The sequence below is a fragment of the Tamandua tetradactyla genome, chromosome 4 (genome assembly GCF_023851605.1).
Source record: "Tamandua tetradactyla isolate mTamTet1 chromosome 4, mTamTet1.pri, whole genome shotgun sequence".
NCBI classification, from domain to species: Eukaryota; Metazoa; Chordata; class Mammalia; order Pilosa; family Myrmecophagidae; genus Tamandua; species Tamandua tetradactyla.
The window spans coordinates 160,679,132-160,699,240 of NC_135330.1; the positions used below are offsets into that span (position 1 = coordinate 160,679,132).

The following is a 20,109-nucleotide window of genomic DNA, read 5'->3' on the forward strand; positions in this document are numbered from 1 at the left end:
CATATGAACTATGCTAGCCTACTAAAATTAACTTGAAAACTTTTCTATAGATTTAGTTTATTAAATTATGTTTTCCAAATTATTGACTATTTCAACTAAGTTTTAAATATATTTATTAAAGTTGTTTTCTAATAATTTTCTAAAATCTCTGCTTTATCTATAGATAGATCCCATTTTTAAATCCTAGTAAAATTCCTTTACACCTACTGCCTTCTGAAATTTTTTGCTTGGAGTTTTCTTTCTTTTTTCATTTTTTTTTGATCGGCTTTAGTGAAGTATAATTTGCCCCTTCCTCAGATTTTGTTGTTGTTGCTGGTTTTTTATTTATTGACTTTCCTAAATTAATTCTACAAAGTGTGTTGTTTTGTGTGGCGACTGAAGAATATATTCAGTCGGATTAGTGTTCAGCTAATGATTTTAAAGGATTTCCCTAAATACCTCAAACAAATAAGTGTCCCAGCATTTACCAGTAGCTTCTCAGGTATTTCCTACTTTATGCACATGGTGCAAATGATGTTTTACATCTCTAGAAATATGTCAGAGCCAAACAACACACCAGAAAAGCTTACTCTTCTCTCTTTTATTACTGAGATTTAGCTATTTCCTTGAATAAGCACTCCCTGGATTGCTGCATGTTTTTGATTCATATCCAGTGCTCTGAAATTTTGATTGTTACAATTTTTACAATTTTACTATTCTCATTGCTATTTTGGTGGAGCAGATTTTTGCAGTCCTTATGATGCAATGGTGCTGATGGGACCACCATTTATGATTTTTATGTATTACTGGATTAATTATGCTAATATTGATTGAGAACGTTTGCATTGGCATTTTAAGACTGACTGTAATTTTCTTTTCTTGTAATGTACTATCAGGTTTTGATTCAGTGTTGGCCTTATAAAACAAGCTGTGAGTTGTTTCTTTCTTTAATTTTTCTTTTAATTCCCTGAGAAAGTTTGTATAAGGTTGGTGTGGCATTTTCCTTAAATATTTATTAGAATCATCATGAAGATATGTAGGACTGGAATTTTCTTTGTGAGAGGTTTTTTTTTTTTTGATTCATTTTGTTAGCACATACAAGGTTATTCAAACTTTTTCTTTCTATTTTGTTTGTGTCAGTTATGCTTCTTTAAGGCATTGGCATAAAGTGGTTTTTGATATTCCCTTAACTATTATTAATGCCTATAGGCTCTTTTATAATCTCTCTCATTCTTAATATTAGTCATTTATGTTGAAAATATATCTACATTTGTTTCTTTATTATTCTTTAGATATTCTTTCACAATGGCTAGTATACCAATTTAAATGTAAATAATACCCAGTTACTCAGTTTTAGGTGTGGATTAGAGGTAACCCATTTAGTAGAAACAAAGTACATTAACATATAGGAATGCTTTTAGTAGAGTTAAAAATATAACTATTAGTGAGGATATTGCGTTCTTCTCAGTGGATTCAAGGAGAGAACAAAAATATGGATATTTGCTCTTTGTAATCAGATACATATTTTGTTTTTGTTCAGGTACCTGAATGGATTAACTAAACCAAAATAACAATAAAATGTGTGTGCATATGTTTATGTATATACTAATGATTATGGCAACCAGAAAGGTTTTTAGAAGAATGAATTCTGAATAAATTATACAGTTTACTTACTATTAAAGAATGAATAAAATAACATGAATTAATTATTGTAATACTTTATCTATGGAAAGATGTATTCTATGTACAGTTTCTAAGTCCAACAATACTTTTAATTTAGTCTGAATTAAAATGTTTCTAGAATCAAAATATTTTTCAGGTTTTAGAGTATTTTTAAACTCTGGGACATTCCAAAACCACATATTCACACAGACACACACATACACACACACACACACACACACAGAGACCCATAATCAAGATATGTCCTAGCATGTGTCTGTAGTTTTTATTCATTAATTTATTCATTCAACAAATATAAGAATTCAACCCGAGGCTAATAATGTCCAAGTAAATAAAACATCGTCAGACCATTGAGAACACCACAATTTATTAACTTTGTAAACTTACTGACTTGAAATCTTTGCACTTTTCATTTATAATAGTCGCTTCATTTATAATTTATAAACTGATGACTACCAAATTATCCAGTCAGCCTTTACTTTTATCCAGAACTTCCTAATCTGTATATGAAACTGCTTTCAAACTGTAACCACTGAAATTCTCACAAGCACTTCAAAGTCAGCATGTTCAAAATGGAACTCACTTTTTTCCCCATAAAACCCTGAATCAATTCCTGAATATATACTCTTGGGAATGGGATAGACAGAATTATGTGCCCTCAAAGATGTCTGCACCCATGAAATCTGTGAATATGGTATATTACATGATATAAAGGACTTTACAGATATAAATATGGTTAAGAATCTTAAAATAGGTGAGTTATCTTGGGTTATTTGTATTAGCCCAATCAAATCACATGAACCCTTAAAAGCAACAAACTTTGTCTATTGAGGTCAGAGAGGAAAGTTAGAGAGATTCAAATCTGTGAGGGATTCAACCCACTATGGTTCGAGGGAATCATACGGAAACCATAAAAGGAATGTCGGCAGTCTACAGTAGGATATAAGAAGACTGGCCCTCAGCTGACAGCCAGCAAAGAAATGGGGTCTATACACCTACAACAACTAAATTTTGGAACAAGTTTTGGCAACAACCTAAGTTAGCTTAGAAGAAGATTCCTCCCTAGAACCTCTAGTAAGAAATGCCTGAGGACTGGGGTAATTGTACTACCTGAGTACAACATAATTTTCAAACTTTACAAACTTCATACTTTGCTGTTTTTATAAAAGGCACTTCCTCTATTTGAACTCTCCCCATTATTATTTATCCACCTGGAAACTTCTCTTCATTCTCAAGTGTTTGCGCAAGTAATCTGAAGTATGACATCTTCCTGAATGCCCCCAGATAAACATAGTTTCACTTCCTTTGCTTCTATTAGGTGTGTAGAGATTTCATTACTTTAATTATCTTTTATAGGAATTTGTTTTTGTTTCCATTTCTGTCTCACCATAACCTGCTAACATATTTTTTCATCTTTGAATCTCCTCAAATTCTTGAAAATTTAACAAATAAAACATTTTACATATATATGAATTAATGAAGGAAGGAACAAATGAATTCAAACCATTTAGTCTAAAGCAACTACTCTATTTGCAATTACTCTATTCTTTCTGTCTATAAAATCCCTTTGCCTTACTACTTTATACTTCTGTTGTTATTCATGGATTTAATACTTTCAAGTTAATTTTTACTGATATGCAAGAATTGTTTACTATAAATTGTTTATCATATATCTTATAAATATTTGCTTAGTTTGTAGTAACTTAATTTTATTGTGAAGAATATAATTGATCTCTCTGGTTTTCATGAAATCAAATCTATTACCTTTTTCTTGTCAGGGTTCTTCTTTGGTTTTATTCTTTGAATACATTCTTCACCTAAAATCAGATAAAAATATTCATCTTTATTTTCTTCTATTTTTTTTTAAATAACAAACATGTTGTTCCATATGAAATTGTTTTGGGGCATATATAAAATAGGAATCTAACTTTATTCTTTCCAAATATTATTGGCTGAATGAGTTTTTATCCCACCTACTTGAAATCCCCAAATCTATCATAAAAAATTCATGGTTCATTTATTCTGACATTAGTACAACAATATTTAATTTTCATTAGAAAATATTCTTATCCTTCTGCAACATTTCTTTGATTATTTTCAATCTATACCCTTTCAGATGATATTTACAGTCTTTATAATCAAGTTCTAAAATACACTCCATGGGGCGGGCCGCGGTGGCTCAGCGGGCAAGAGTGCTTGCCTGCTATGCCGGAGGACCCCGGTTCGATTCCCGGCCCCAGCCCATGTAAAAAACAAACAAACAAACAAAATATAATAAAACAAGAAAATGTTTAAAGATGTTTCCCTTTCTTCCTTCCATCCTTCCTTCCTTCTCTGTCTTTCCTTCCCTTCCTCCCTCTCTCTTTAAAAAAAAATAAAAATAAAAATAAAAAAATAAATAAAATACACTCCATTAAGTGTGCACGTTTCTTTGGAGATAGTTGGTAAATGATACACTTCTATTTCTTAATTCTTTAAAATCCCTAGAAAAATAAAATAATTTCCTTCATATATGTTTAACATGTCTCTTTTTATATTTCTTTTTAGCTTGTTATATCATTTTGCTAATTTTACTAATTTCAACAGGTAATGTTATTTTTAAACAAGTAAAGTTATAGGCAAAAATAATCAATGTAAATAGATAAGGGTAGAAACAGCCATTGTATTATTAAACATAGAAGAATTTCAGACAAAATTGTCTTTTATTTCAGATTTCTTTGCATTCTCATTTTATTGGGACCTCTCTCACTTCATTCCTTCAATCTTCAAAGTCAGTTTTCTCTCTCAGTTTTACTACTCCAATTTCTTAAAAATTATGCCTTTATATTGTGTTGTGCATAAAAAGATGTTTCTTAATTTTATTTCCTGTGCTAAATCACTTCTATAAATATATTTTTGAGTGCTGAATATTTTGATAAATTATGATCACTAAAAATCCATTTGCTTAGTTATAATTAGAGATATAGATTTAAGCCCTACTTTTTTCCATCTGAAAGCACAAATATCACAATGTCCTTCTCAGTTTCTGCTTAGACTTGGTAAGCTTTTTCCTCTCATCTTTATCCCTGAAGGGTAGTTTTATGTACAAATCTCTAATCCAGTCTCCAGGGTTTCTCAAGGCATTAGTCATATGTGGCTTTACTGTAAAAAGGTAGGGTGTTCTGTGTTTCTATTCTGGACTCTCTCTGCTACAGCCTCCACTGTAGTTGTTCTTTATACTTTTGACTCTGTTACTTATGCATAATTACCTGCATTAAGATGATGATTGCATTTCATTTTCATCAGTGATGCTGCCTTGCTTTTGGTGTTAAAGTTATATCATGTACATGAGTCCAAGCTTTTTAAAATATTTCTATTCTGTTTTCATTCAGATAGTACATAATTACCTATCTTAAAGTCATTCACAATAAATTCAGGAGAAACACTCATTACAAGGTATAATTATTTGTTAATATGTTTGACCCCCCTATTATTATAATGGCCCTGAGAATTCAGGAGGTAGAACATTTTCTTATTCATAATTTTTAGCCTTAGTATTTTTTCATATACTGTATATAATTGCTATATGAATCTTATTTGCTAAGTGTTTAATGTATTTGTCTTTTCCTCCCCAAATGAATTTTAAGCTCCAAGAGAATATTAAATACATATTTTCTTTATTTATACTAGCTGTAGCTACAGACACAAGCACGATGCTGTACGTGTTGTTTTGCTTAGAAAATATTGGATGCATCAAGAAATGTTTGCAGAATTAGGAAAGTATTTGGCCTGCTTTTTAGCATAGCATATTGTTATGCAAACAGATTCATGATAAAATCCATATAGATTGCAAAACCTAGTACCTTCTTATAAAACTACTGAGCTCATAATTACCAGAAATGCTTTCAAATTCCTACTTTTTGTAGTTGTTTCCCTTTCTTCCTTTCTTCATCCCTTCAAGTGCAATTCAATTCATCACATATTTTGTGGACAGCTGGTGTGTGTTCATCCCAAGGTTAAAACATAATAAGTGGGAAAACTGAGGAGTGAATTTGGGTGGAACAGTGGAAACAGAAGCCTGATTGCTGTTGACAGAGAAGATAGTAAGAGAGGAAGACACAAAGGAGTTGAGCAATGAAGACAATGAAGGATAAAGCTGAGAGCGTCAGTAAAAGAGAGGTAAAGGGATGCACCACAGAATTGAATGGGGGTAGAGACAGGTAAAAATGTGAAGATAGAAGAAATTATTATTATGTTGGAGGAGTGGAAGAGTAGCCTTTCTGAGAAGACCTTTGAAGAATATATATAAATTGGTAGAGATGATAGGGAAAGTTCATTCTATGTGGAAACTTCAGCATGTGTAACACATGCACATAAACACACACACATACCAGACATATGTGTGGCAGAACTGTGACTATTCCAGGTTGGGCTAGAGTTCGTGCTAGGTCATCATGACCATGTTCCACCATTAGTGGAAAATGATTCTGGAAAGATATCTTTGAGTCACACTGTGATAGGAGGGTATGTATTTCACTGGTTTACCTTAATCCAAGTCTTGACTTCTCTGGATTATTGATCCTCATGAGACAATGACCTCTATTAGAGACACTGAGGTTAGGAAGTTTTTGAGCATGAATACATTTGTAATCTACACAACCAGTAGGATGTACCTCACTAAATTATGGGGACTACCAATAGGGTGTTAGGAACTAAACCAGAAATCTATATGAGCCCTCCCTAGACTACCAACTAAACTCTTCAGTTTTTGTTCAAACTGTGTAGTCAACCCTAAAAGGGGCAAAGTTTTCCCAGTAATGTATGCTCAAATTTGAGTAACAGCACATGATTTTTTTTTTTGCAACAAAGAAAACTGATTTTCCTCTTTGTTTTTGTTTGAGTATTTTTGGTTTTGGTATTGTATTTGGTTTTTGTTTTTATATTGTGTTTTTGTTTGTTGGCATGCTTATTTTTTTCATATTCTACATTATAATTTTGATGGATTATAAAAATATTTGGGTATATACCTTATACCTTTTTTTTTATTCTGGTGGCACATTCACACAATCATCAAACGATTTCTCTCCAATGCCAAGAAAATCCACTTAATATATTCTGCTGAGGCCTCCATTCATATCACTAGCTGTTAACTTTAAGTGGAAACAATCTACCTGGTGACCAAAACTGAAACAAAGGGTTGAAGTATTCTTAGAAAGAATGCTCATTTCAACCAAGTTTCTTTCTCTAGAAACTATGAGCAATATCAAGGACTCTACCATCTGCAAGGCTGCACTTGATTAAGAGGATTATAGAGAGGTGTTCTGACAGTGGCACAAAGATATGTAGAGTTCCATGGTTCTTTATTATAATACTTCTCTATTTTTTAAACTCTGCACTATTTTATAAATTTACTAATTTATCAGAAAGGATGAGTCTTTTGACCTAATTCTAAAAATTTAATATAATCAATAATTATATCTTTGGTTAACTTTCAAATGTCAAATCAAATTCTGAATTAAAACGGGTCAGAAGAATATTGCTAATCTTTCATTATTGAATTCTCAATACAAATCACATAATTTGTCATATATTGAAGCATTTTAAATCATAATAAGGGATTTGTGTATTACAACATCTTTTGGTTCACTGGCTTGAAAACTACTTCTGGTTGAAGAGTTTTAAAAGCATATACTCTTTAATTTTATTAAATTAAGGGGTTTGTTACTCTGTGCCTATAAAGAGTAAGTACATCATCTTTGTCTTACTTTTTAAATGTGTGACATTTAAATAAACTTTAAATCAAGAAATATGACTAAGTTATAAATGGTAGTCTGTCTGAATTGTATTGATGATACTATTTCTTTATTATCTTTCAATGAACAAGCAGAAAATATTTTAAGATTTTTAAAAATGAGAACATTTAATTTTAGGAAGAAAATTACATGCCAAATGTCTCTGTGAGTCCTTCCAAGACACACAACAATGATTCCATTGAACTAGAAGTTAAGATTGCCCCCTGGCTACTTTGAGCTTCTCATGCCACTGAATACAGACATGAAAGGGGTTTACTGTTCTGTCTGGGGTGACTGATCCTGACTAACAAGGGAAAATAGCACTGCAACTACATAATGAAGGTAAAAAAGAGTTCCTGGAATACAGAAGATCCCCTATGGTTCTTAATACTGCCATGCCCTGTGATTAATGTCTATGGAAAACTGCAACAACCTCATCCAGGCAGGACTACCAATGGCCCAGAAACTTCAGGAGTGAAGGTGTGTGTCACCCCATAAAGCAAAGAACCACGGCCAGCTAAAGTGCTTGCTGAGGGTAAAGGGAATATGGAATGGGTAGTAGAAGATGGTAGTGATAAATATGAACTACAGCCATGTGATCAGTCATGGACACGAGGACTATGATTGTATGAATATTTCCTCCCTGTTTTTTTTTTTTTTTTTTTTTTTTTTAAAGAGAGAGGGAGGAAGGGAAGGAAAGACAGAGAGAAGGAAGGAAGGATGGAAGGAAGGAAGAAAGGGAAACATCTTTAAACATTTTCTTGTTTTATTGTATTTTGTTTGTTTGTTTGTTTTTTACATGGGCTGGGGCCGGGAATCGAACCGAGGTCCTCCGGCATGGCAGGCAAGCACTTTGCCCGCTGAGCCACCGCGGCCCGCCCTCCTCCCTGTTTTAAGTATGTTTGCATTTGTACATAAGCAAATATCTTGTTTTCTCCTTATCATATGACATAAGTTGCATTGTTCCCATTATTGTATTTAAGTATTTAAGTCATAGGATATGAAGTTTAAGAGTGAATGTTACCTAGGGTTCCTTGCACCCCATTCTGGAGAGAGATAGTGTATTTCTGGTTGTACGCAAGACAGTTGACTATTATTAGGTAAAACATATGTCTGTTATTGTATTCTATTTGAAAATTAAGTGTGTTTCAAGGCGATGTGTATAGCTGCCAAGTTGACAAGGAGTGGCCTGTGATGGTTAGGTTCTGGTATCAATTTTGCTAAAATGATTATGCCAAGTACTGGCCTGACCATTGCTGCAAGGATATTTCATGGCTGGTTAATAAACCAGAAGGCTGGTGTATTAAATCATCAGTCAGTTGTTTACATCTGTGGCTGATTACATCTGCAGTCAACTAAGGCATGTCTCCCACAATGAGATAATCCAGTCAGTTGAAGGATTTTAAGGAAGAAGAAATTCTTTTACTGATTCTTTAGGCAGCAAATCTCTCCCATGGAGTTCGTCCAGGCACTTCATCAGACCCACCAGCTTCACAGCCCACCCTACAGATTCCATTCCCACGATTGTGTGAGATACCTTTATAAACCTTGTATTTACAGATCTGTATTGTTTGTTCTGTTTCTCTAGAGAACCCTGACTAATAAACCATGTGTATTGGAGAAGAAAACATGTGGAACTATAATTTTCATAGTTCTACATGTCTTTATATTTCCCAATATGACACTTTGTGGAATTATATTTATTGTATTTCTGCACTCAAACTGTTAAATATGCAAATTTACAAGTCACCTGTTGGAGAAAGACTGAAGTTCCTTGACACAAAACAAAACAAAAATATAGTTGCTCATTATTTTTCCAATAACTTGTTTCAGTGAATAAACCTATTTCTACATGTCAGTATAACCCAAATATAGAGAGCAGTGAAAGTCAAAAGGCTTTTTCTAAGTCTCATTCTCAAAGTGGTTGATCCTATGTTCGTGGCCCTGGTTTCTGACAAGGGCTGCTTCAGACTGAGTGTATTAGGTGCTGCCTTGAACTGGAGACTTGTATTGCTTCTTGGTAGCATTTTCCCAGAATGTATGCCTTCAAAGGGAAAGACTGTCTGAGTGATAGCCAAAAAGTTTCTGTCATAAAGCCATAGGATAAGCTGAAAATTCCTTAATCGCTTCTTCCTCATTTATCCATGGCGCTCTAGCAGCAGTTGTAACTCAGAGTTCACAGATTGTACAGTGGGTAAAAGTGATGTGCTGTCTGAGAGTGAAAAAACTGCAAAAGTGCAAGTAAGAGGACAAGAGGGGAAATTTTACAACTGAAGAGAAACTGTCCAGAGTATTTTAGTGAAATGATAAGGGAAAAGAACAAAGAAGAGTGAAGAACAGGTTTCACAAATAAATTGAGCTGCAAATTTAACGTAATAGCTCACAACCTACAATACTCAGAAGTAGATACACACACACACAGAGGGGGAGGGCATTAAATTATACTTCACTGAAGAACATTTACCATTACCCATTACCTAAACAAGGAGGATTATCTAAATTGTTTTGGGGAATCTAATTGCCTAGTCTTTGGCAACTCATCCAATTTCTCTCTAGCAGAGATTTGTGTAAAAGACATTTCAAGACATCCCACACTGAGTATCAGAAAGCTGCAAAATACTGTATTTTGTGCTCCATTGTGATTTTTTCAGCAAGTTGATACTATTATGACTCTTTTTCATGTGTCCAGAAAAGAAGTTTAGCAGACTGATTAATATCTCAGACTCTAGAACTGGTTTCTGCTTGGATGCTGTTCCATAATTATTTGTTTTGTGAATTTGGTCAAGTTTCTTAACATTGCAGTAAAATGACTGGACCAACTTCATGGGATTCGTTTCAGAATTAAATTTGTTAATATGTGCAGTACTGAGAACAATGCCCAGCAAATGATAAATGCTTTATAAGTGTTGTCCATGAGTATTACTCTCATCAGTCAGAGCTGCATCTCACCCCCACCTCACACCCTATTTTCCTTCTCTGTCTTTTCCTGGCCTTAATTATACTTGTTACTCTTGCTTTAATATTTCTTCCATTTTAGACTTTTGCGTTTTCCAAATAATGCTTCCTATACCTTCCTACCCAACAGAAAGCTGCCTTTCACCTTTTCTGGTACACTCAGGAAGTCACTGTGGTGATCATTCTCTAGACTCAAGTTACCATGAGGTTGGATGGGTTTAGAAGTCACCCTTTTCCAACCCATGCTAATTCAGTCTCCTCATGTTTGGGATAATGTCCTCCAGGTATAGTGTCATCTACCCCTTCTTAATTGGGCCTCATTCAATATTCATCAAAGACTTGGCCATCACGTTCACAGTCTTTGTCACCAGGAAAAAAGCCTATCGTTATAGTTGAGTTTTCATGTCCCTGGTAAGTTTTAACTAATTCCCTGACCTTAAACTTTCCTCACTCCTGTATCTGACTGTAGATGACTGTAAATGACCGTTACCTCAACTTTGGCATCTGATTTCTCAGGCCAGGCCCCACAACCATGCTCTCACTTCTAAAATCTTTACTTCCAACATGACATGTAATGTAATGACTTAATTATAATTTTCTGGCCATTTCTTTACACTAATCGAGTATCCTGGAATTTGACTCACAGAATTTATAATAATACCTACAGTATTTCTCATAATAGCTACATCTGCTATCAGCTTATGAGTTAAATGTTTACAGAGATGACTGACCTCAGTCCTCCTTCCTTCTTTGTTGGAGCAACCTCTACTTCTAAATCTTGTCTTAACTGTGGTATGTTGTCTCATCGCAATTTTAGGTGGACATCCCTTGCTTTTTCTTTTTTTTTTTTTTTAACATGGGCAGGCACCGGGAATCGAACCCGGGTCCTCTGGCATGGCAGGCAAGCATTCTTGCCTGCTCAGCCACCGTGGCCCACCCCCCTTGCTTTTTCAAGCCTAGACCCTAATGTAAAACATTTTACTAGTCTCTTGCCATTAACCTTTGCACAGCTCTCATTCTTAAATTCCCATTAGCAAGCCCAAAACAAAAAAGCATTCCAACATTCCCTGTCTACCTTCTCACCTGCCTTCTTTCCTGCCTACCTCCTTTCCTCACCAGAAAGCTTCCCCTATCTATTCGTTGGAAGTTACAAATTCATCTTGTTAAATAATCTATCATTTTTCCACCATCTTTTATGTCTGTAAGATCTTTTCATAAACTGCTCTCTCTAATCATATAAACAAGTTGAAAAGTCTGCAACGCCTATATATATATATATGTGTGTGTGTGTGTGTGTGTGTGTGTGTATTTCCGTCACTGAGATATCTTTCACAGAAAATTGTGTCACATTTATTTTATCCACTTCTTCAATATTACATCAGCCTACTGTGATCCTTTTATTTCTACAACTCCTCTAAAACTGTAGTTACTTATTCTATCAATGACCAGTGGATTGGTTAGTCCTATGGGTATTTTTATCTTCATTTAAACTGCTTACTCTGGAGAATTTGGCACTATTAACACAAACCCCCCCACACACACTTTCTTTTTCTTTTACTTTTTTTTGCATGGGCAGGCACTGGGAATCGAACCCGGGTCTCAGCATGGCAGGTAAGAATTCTGCCACTGAACCACCTCACACCAACTACAACCCCTTTTTTAAAACTCTTTCTAATGTGGTATCTAAGACACAGCTCTTTCTTGACTTTCTTCATGCCCCTCAAGCAGATATTTATCACTCTTTTGTTATTGTTCCTTCTGTCTGCAGCCCAGATCCCATAGGGCTGTTCTCAATTCTATTTTCTCTTCATGTTACATACTTTCCTTAGAAGATCTTATTCACGTTCATGGCAATAATTCCCAGTTAGACACTAATGACTTCTAAGCCTGTTCCTCTAGCTCTAGCTCCAAATCTGTGTATCTCATTGCTTGATAAAAGCTCGACTTGGATATATTACTTGTTCTGTAAACTCAAACTATCACAAAATGAAATCATTTAGCTCTCCAAAGCTTCATCCTTTTTGAATTTATCTCAGTGAATCAGCCCCTTATTCTTTTTTCTACATCATTTCACGCAAGTTCTGAAAATTTATTCTTTTATCTCTTATGTTATCCTCTGATTTTCATGCCCATGGCCAGAGCAGTGATCTGGACTTTATTAATCTCCTAGGGTTCACTCTTACTCCTGTTCAGTCCCTCACTCATCTCTTAGAGTAATGTTCTTCAAATAAAATTTTGATTGGCATTCCCTTCCTAAGAACTGTTCCTCCTTTTTTATTTCCTCTGTTCTTGGTATTTGCTCTGAACTTTGTAATATGAAATACATATAGGTCCTACCTGCCTCTCCAGGCTTATCCAATAACCAGTACCAAACTTATACACATTTTATATCTATTTATTTATTTATTTACACTATATAGCTATAACTATACTAAACGTCTTACACTTCCTCATTGTGTTAGTTTACAAGCTGCCAGAATGTGATATTCCAGAACTGGAACAGCTTTTATAAAGGGGAATTTAATAAGTTACAAGTATACGGTTATATGCCTATGGAAATGTCCAAACTAAGGGATCAAGAGAAGATACCTTAATTCAAGAAAGGCTGATGCATCTGGAACACCTTTGTCAGGTGGGAATGCACAAGCTGGTCCCTTGCTCCTGGGCTCCATGGCTTTCAGCCTCTGGCCTTGTGAGGTTTCCTCACTTCTCCAGGGCTGGTGTCTCTTGGTGTTTCTTGGCTCTCAACAGGCCCTGGCTTGCTTAGCATCTCATGGTGACATTTTCTGGGCTACAAGCATCTCTAAACATTCGTGTCTCTTTTCTTCACTTGTTGGCATCTGTGTCAGCTATACTGTGAACTTTCTGTCAGCTCTGAGGATTCTGTCATTTCTGTTGCTTCTCCAAAATGTTTCCCCTTTTAAATACTCTAGTAATCCAATCAAAACCCACCTGGATTGAGTCGAGTCACAGCTCCATCTAATCAAAAGTTAATACCCACAGTTGGGTGTCACATTTCCCTGAGGATAATCTAATCAAAAGATTAGATTACATTGTTAAGTCAGGATTAAAAGAAATGACTGCCTCCACAAGATTGACTCAGGATAAAACATGGCTTTTCTGGGGTATATAATATATTCAAACTGTCACACTCATGCTTCATGCTTATACTACAACATTTCTGCACGTATTGTCTTTGCAGGAAAGTTCTTCTCTGCCCTACACTTTGCAGTATTGGGTTGGGGGCTCACCCATCATATGCCTCTATCAGTGATATAATTGTCTATCTCACTCATTGTACTGCATCTGTTATCTTATTCACAGAGCATATCAATGGGTACAACACATAGTAACTGCTGAATAAATAGCTTTTAAAGACCCAGCTAAGAATGGCAGCAGTTTATGTATTTTAATAAAAATATGTAAATCGGAGTGTACTGTAAAGACCTTTGAGTCCCTGTAAATAGTGCTAGGTGAGAATGAATTGTTCAAATGGTTTCTCCCTTTATTTTTACTTTGTCAAGTAGAGGAAAGGGAGATTAAAGACTAAATATTTTTTCATCTTTTCCTAGGATGTTAATATTTCATATACCCTGTTAATTTTGTGTTTTATACCAAAGCATAATTCAAAGTGGGTCATGTAAGAAAAGAGGATAAAAGTTGAATTTACCCATCCATGTATTTGCTGACTAAATTAAACAACTTTAATAAAAATAGATTAGGAAGCCTTCAGCATTTCATCAATCACATGATACCATATTGTTCCACAAAACATTTGAGACCACAGCTCAAAGTGTAAAACAAAAATAAAATTAAATTAGAAATATAACTTCTGGATCAGGGAAGTTTTATATATATATACAATAGAGAACCAAGGCTGAGAAAAAAGAGAAATGTCAATATGCTGTCAAAAAGAACCTGAGTAGAAAGCATAGTTTTAGTTCCCTTGTAGCCATGTTAAAATGAAGTTAATGTCATGTAAACATTTCTTATTTTAATTAAAGGAAAAATGTGTCTCTAAAGCAGAAAATCTTTTCCTCAGTACTGAATTATAATAGGAATGTCCTTACTGTGACGTTCTATGTGGGCCACTGAATGATGACATTCCTCAATGATATTTTTTATTGTGACAAAATGGATTTCATATGATTATTGTTTTTATTATCCTTTCATAAAAAAGGGCATGACCTATAAACATAATTCAGAGAAAGCAATTCTGTTAGGCACTAAAGCAATATAGTTCAAGTTTGTTTAAGACTTCTGGTGATCTGATTTGACCAAGGCTAAAATTTATAATACCCAAAGGAGTGACAGACTTCAAATGATTTTCTGTAACTATTACAGCCAGAAGTATTAAATAAATGTGCACCCCTTCTTGGTGACACTTTTATTTTCTAGTTAAAGACACAGAATTATAAATAAATTTACTATTAAAAAAGCAGTTTTCGTAAAATAAATATATTGTACGTATTTTAAAGACTCAATATTTGATAAGAGGGTATTGTCTACCCTAAACTATCAGTAATTGATAAACTAGAGAGTTTTTCCTTCACTAGTTTATAATTGAGCCATTATTTCATTATGAGAATAGAGGAAGGGGAAACATCTGCCAAATACTATTTGCCAGACACTAATGCCAGGTTATTTTACATACATCATGTCATTAAATTGTGAAATTAAACTTGTAAAAATCAAAGCTGGCAAAAAGTAGATATTTAACTCTTGTTGACTTATCAAAAATGAACATGGAGTATATCTACCTGGGGTCATTAAATCAAAATTTGAGAAAAAAATATGTCTTTCGGCAGGAATGTGAAAGCAATGGCTAAAACCACAAGAAGTAAACATAGCTTATAAATACTGATTTGTTAAGTTTATTCCCTTAGGTTCATATTGTAGATAAACTTAGAATACTTAAGCTGGAGTTATATTTATAGAAGAATTGCTATATCCAAGCATAATACCATTTATTTTATAGAACATTTCCCTTTTGGGAATAACAATTATTAATGTTAAGGTTTAGGAGCTCACTCTCTTTGCTGCTGGATCGGGATTCTGCTTTCCCTGCTCGGATTCTTTCCTATTTCTGTGCTATGAAAAGGTATTGCTGGTAGCTGACCAACAGTTGATTTGCTCTTTTTTGATGCTACAGCAATACAATCACAAAAGAAAATCAGGACTAGCAAGACAGAAGAGAGGAAGGTTGAGAATGCAAAGATCCATTTCTGCTAGTTCCAGGGGGGGCGGGGGGGTAGTTTCTGCAAAAGAAAAAATGTGCACATTTAGTGGGAAGTTATAAAGTTAAAGAAATTTAAAGAAAAGGGGGAAAGGATGGAAGAAGAGGGATAAAAGATGTCCTTGGTGATATATATCTTCTTTGAATTTGTAAAAATACAAATAGAATCTTGAGTTATTTTTAAATTTCTTTCATTTGACTCTTTTTTTTATTTTTTAACCAAAGCACCTAATGATGTAACAGGTATTCCTAACCGCATGACAACCAGGGACAGTTAGGCAGGCCTATTACATCATATATATATATATATATATATATATATGTACATATTTTATATGCCCTTCTTGAGAGAGAAGAAAAACAATTGAATGTGAAATCAAGTAGTGACTAAATAGCTCAGAAAAGGAGAAAGACAATTTAAATAAAATGGCTCTGAACATGTTAATGTTATTTAAATACAAACCTTAGTTTTAAAAAAGTCAAAGATTTATGGTTACAAAAGAAAAAATAATTTTTGGAAGGCATAACAATATAAAAATAAAAACAGATATTTGGAAATGTTTACATGGTTAATTTTTGTGTTATTTATAGAGCCAGCTACTTTGAAACAATCAATTTAAAAAGTGATGGCACAGACGAAAGAGTGGCGATATGCTTCAGGGCTCCATCCCACCATAGAAGCTTTGACCAAATTAGCTAGAAATTGGCAGAAACATCTTTCTCAAAGCTTCAGTAAACAGTTAAAGGACTGTGATTAAACAGCAAGTGCTGATTCAGGATAAAAGATACCTAAAAGTGGTAGGATCTCATGGCATCCTGGCTGACCACTCGCTGACTCCTGCTAGTTTGTACCCTCCTGGTCCCAATTCTAGAAGGAGCAGAAAATCCTCGTGCACATTCTGGGGCAGGTATGTCTGGCCCAGTCTGCCTGCTGGTGATCTGAGGGAATTGCCAATTCAGAATTTGCCCTGTATAGAGAATATAGCTCACTGAACTCTCCTCCAGAAGGCTGGCAGAAACTAGTAATGTGTTGCCTAGGGCAAGGGATTTCTGGCTGTAGGACATGCAGAACAGAACCTGGGTATGTAGGAAACTATTTTCTCGGGAAGAGAGGGCATTCGCAACTGTCTTAATGGGAGAATTCCCAGGGCCACATACACATGCCTAAAACAAGATGTCTACCCAGAAGGGATCAGGGTGTTAGCCTGGATATATTCTCAAAACTGATTTTATGGATAAACTCTGAAGGGGAGCACTTGCATAGAATAATCTGCAAAGATTGGAATGATGTTTCCCTCTACCTCCTTTTATTATTTATATTTTTTGTTAGCTTCTGACATTCAAGGAAAGCTGTGTTATATGTATTATATAATTATATATATATATATATATATATATATATATATATAGTGGATACAAGCTTTAAGGAACAGGTGCCTCAAAATCTAAATTCCAGTGATAACACATTAAAATATCAAAATTTCCTGGTTTCCACAAAAGATTATGAAACCTCAAAAGAAACAGAAGAGATGGCCTAGACAATGGAGAAAACTGAAGCATTAGACCATCATCAGGGACCAGAGCTGTGACATAGGAGACAGATTTTTAAAAACTGGTCCCAAATATGCTCAAATAGCTAAAGGAAAACAGGAACAACGAGCTAAATTAAATCAGGAAAATTATGAATTCAAAGAGGTTATTAATTAAAAGATGGAAATCATGAAAAGAAATCAAACAAAGCTGAAAGACACAGTAACAGAAATTAATTAAAAATTCCCTAGAGTTTCAGCAGCAGATTGAAGCTGGCAGAAGACAGAATCAAGGAACTTGAAGAGCAAGAGTAGACAGTTGAAATCACCAAGTCTGAAGAACAAAAAGATGGAACAATGAAGAATGGTGAACAGAGCCTAAAGAACCCAGAGTCCCAGGAAGAGAAGAGAGAAAGAAGTAGAGAGAATATTTAAAGAAATAACTGAAAACTTCTCAAATTTAATGAAAAACATGAATATGCACATCAAAGATGCTCATGAAACTTCAGAAAGGATAAATAAATAAACTTTGCCATGATATAATCAAACTGTTGAATGCTAAGGATAAAAAGAGAATCCTAGAGCTAGCTGCAAGAGAGAAATAATGTGTCACAAAACAGGGAGCCTCAATAAGATTAATTATATGTTTTTCTCATCAGAAACCATGGAGACAAGAAGGCAGTTGGAAGACATATTTAAAGTGCTGAAAGCAAAACACTGCCAACCAAGAATTCTAAATTGGGCAAAACTCTCTTTCAAAACTGAGGGAGAGTTTAGGACATTCCCAAATAAACAAAAGCTGAGGTGGTTTGTCACCACTAGACTGCTCCTACAAGAGAGGCTGAAGAGAGTTTTGCAAGGTGAAAGGAAAGGATGATAGACTAGATCAAAGCCACATGAAGAAATAAAGATCTCCAGCGATAGTAATGACATAGGTAAATATCAGTGCAAGTACTAATGTACTTTTGACTTTCTACAGAATTTAAAAGACAGCTGCAGAAAATATACTGATGAATCAGTGGTTTTAGAATCATAATGTACAAACATGACAGAGAAATACAGGAATATAGCTTATGTGTACTTAACTCTCAAAGTTAAGTTGGTATCAAAGCAAACAAGATTTTTATAAATTTAGAATGTTAAATGTAAACCCCATGGTAACTACAAAGATTATGCAAGCTCATAGAGATAGAAATTAGAGTAGTTTGTCAGATATGGGGGTGAGGAGTTAATTCATAGTGTGTGGGTTTTCTGTGAGAGAAGGTAAAGTTTTAGTAATGAAAAATGGTGAGGGTACCACAATATCGGAAATGTAATTAATTCCATTGAATGAGATGTTTGGAAGTGTTTGAGATGGGAAAGTTTATGCTGTATATATGTTCCCATAGTTTAAAAAAAAAGAGCGAGCAACTAAAGGGACAGTAAATATTAAATGCAGTACATTATCCTGGATTGTATCTAGCAAGGGAGGAGAACAGGCTCAAAGGGACATTATTGGGGCATGTGAAAAATTGAAGTATAGACTATAATCTTTCTATCAATGTTAAATTTCTTGAACTTAATAGCTGTACTTTAGGTTGCTACATAATACTACAATGCATATTTTCTACAATTGCACGTTTTCTACTTATTTGTAGAAAATGTGCATTGTAGTATTAAGTCTTTAAGGAGCACGATGTATACTACCTACACTCAAGGGTTCAGAAAGCAGATTGTCAGAGAAGCAGACAAACTGATAGAGAGGTGGATTGATAGATGGACACATAGAATTGCTGCATCAAATGTGGTGAACTGTTAAAATTAGTGGATCTGGGTGTCCGGGGTGGGTAAGGGCATATTGTCGTTCTCTGTATGGGATTTCTATTTTTGTAGCTGCCTTGTAAGTTCAAAAGTATTTTTAAATTATGGTTTTTTTTTTAAATGATGGTACCAAACTCCAAATATTGTTCAGAATATTTTTTCCAAATTTTCATGATTTGTAGATAAAGATCCCAGTGCATCCATTCATACAGACATGGATGTATTCATAGAAATAACTATAGATAATTCACCTTTACCAATTTCCTATTTTGACTTTGTTTTATTAAAGGACTATGACATTTATTTTATATTTTAGCAATACATGTAGAATATTATACCATTTTAATCTAGACTACTAGATAGCTAATTAACTATCCATTTATATATTCATGGAGCATTGTCAGAAATGCTGTCACATAATGTTTAAATAAGAAATTATTATCTCTGGATAGTAAAATTTGGAGTGACCTTTATTACTATTAATTCTGAAACATGATGAACTGCTTGTTTTTATAATGCCCTTTCTATGTATTAAAATATTAATGAAGTTATCAAATGATGTTTTATTCTTGTTTTCGTATATTATTAGAATGGGAATTCTATTCAATAGCATAAGGTTTTTCAGTGAACATTTCATTCCTACCCATTCTAACTTTAGTAAATGGAAATTTTTTGTTTGTTTCAATTGTGTATGCTAGAACATGCATATATATATTTTTAATTTTATCCCCCCAAAAGTCTTTAACTAGAAAACCCATTAAGCATAAAAATTATAGAATAATTTTTATTCTATATACAATATAGAAAATGACTTTCAGACATATATATTGCTTTGGAAATATGCTTTCTCTTTAAGCAGTATCCAAAATTTTCTTACTACACCTGGGCATAAGGGAAAGAACTAGCTAGTATACTTTTAAATTAAACTGTAAAAAAACACATATATAATTATGTGGTGTATACTGAACATGGAAAAGATTTTGCCTACTATATTCTTCATGTTGTTATAACAGTGGGTAGAATTTGTAGATACTTGATTACACTGCCTTTTAATCCACTTAGGTTAAATGTATTATAATATGAATATGCAATTCCCTCTTGACTCCTAACTACTTGTTTTTTTAGAAAGTTGAATAGCACCTGAAGAACACAATAC

General features: G+C 34.1%; 1 protein-coding gene across 1 annotated transcript in view; it reads left to right on the plus strand.

Annotated features, from left to right (window-relative positions):
* GPC5 (glypican 5) overlaps positions 1 to 20,109 on the plus strand; it is an 860,649-nt gene that overhangs the window by 755,124 nt on the left and 85,416 nt on the right. The window lies entirely within an intron of this gene.